Source organism: Penaeus monodon, chromosome 24 (assembly GCF_015228065.2).
Source record: "Penaeus monodon isolate SGIC_2016 chromosome 24, NSTDA_Pmon_1, whole genome shotgun sequence".
NCBI lineage: Eukaryota > Metazoa > Arthropoda > Malacostraca > Decapoda > Penaeidae > Penaeus > Penaeus monodon.
The window spans coordinates 26292988-26293578 of record NC_051409.1 but is presented as its reverse complement, the minus strand read 5'-3'; the positions used below and the strand labels follow the sequence as shown (position 1 = coordinate 26293578).

The 591-nt window shown below is 36.2% G+C and overlaps 1 protein-coding gene across 1 annotated transcript in view; it reads right to left on the bottom strand.

Annotated features, from left to right (window-relative positions):
* The window catches only part of LOC119588689 (major facilitator superfamily domain-containing protein 12-like), a 36240-nt gene that overhangs the window by 20208 nt on the left and 15441 nt on the right, over nt 1-591 (bottom strand).

Here is a 591-nt window from a genome sequence, read left to right as displayed (position 1 = left end):
CGACCGTACCCAAACAGTCCCGACAAAACTGCTATTTTCCAGTCAAAGGAAATATGCCACCCCCTTCACGAACGATTTTAATTTTTTTCAAAACCTATATTAGAAATGTTGTACAGTATTACTCAAGTGTTAAAAACATCTAATCACTTTGCGTCTGTCCTAATCCGATTGACAAGCCTAAGAATCTCTTTACCGAAGCCTGACTGAAGTTTTCTGTAACCTTGTTAGCGCCAGCGCTCAGGTATGAGGAAGGGACTATGAGGTAATATTACGAAAAAAAAATATGATTCTTCATTATACTGAAAGAAAACGAGGGACCGATTAGATAAATTGAATACAGAAACGTTTGTTGATGGAGGTAACGTTTTCCTCAATACGAGTTAAACACAGTAAAATACGAATATGGAAGCACTATACAAGTGTTTTTTTCTAAACTTACTCGGGCCAAATGAGATCAAACTATATTTGTATTATCTTTTGACCTGTTGATGGTAACGTTTGAACTTGTGGTTCTTCGGAGAAACGATTTCCTTACTTGAAAAAAATATCACTGTAATGTTGTTCTATGTTTTATTCCTGGTAGTGGCTAGC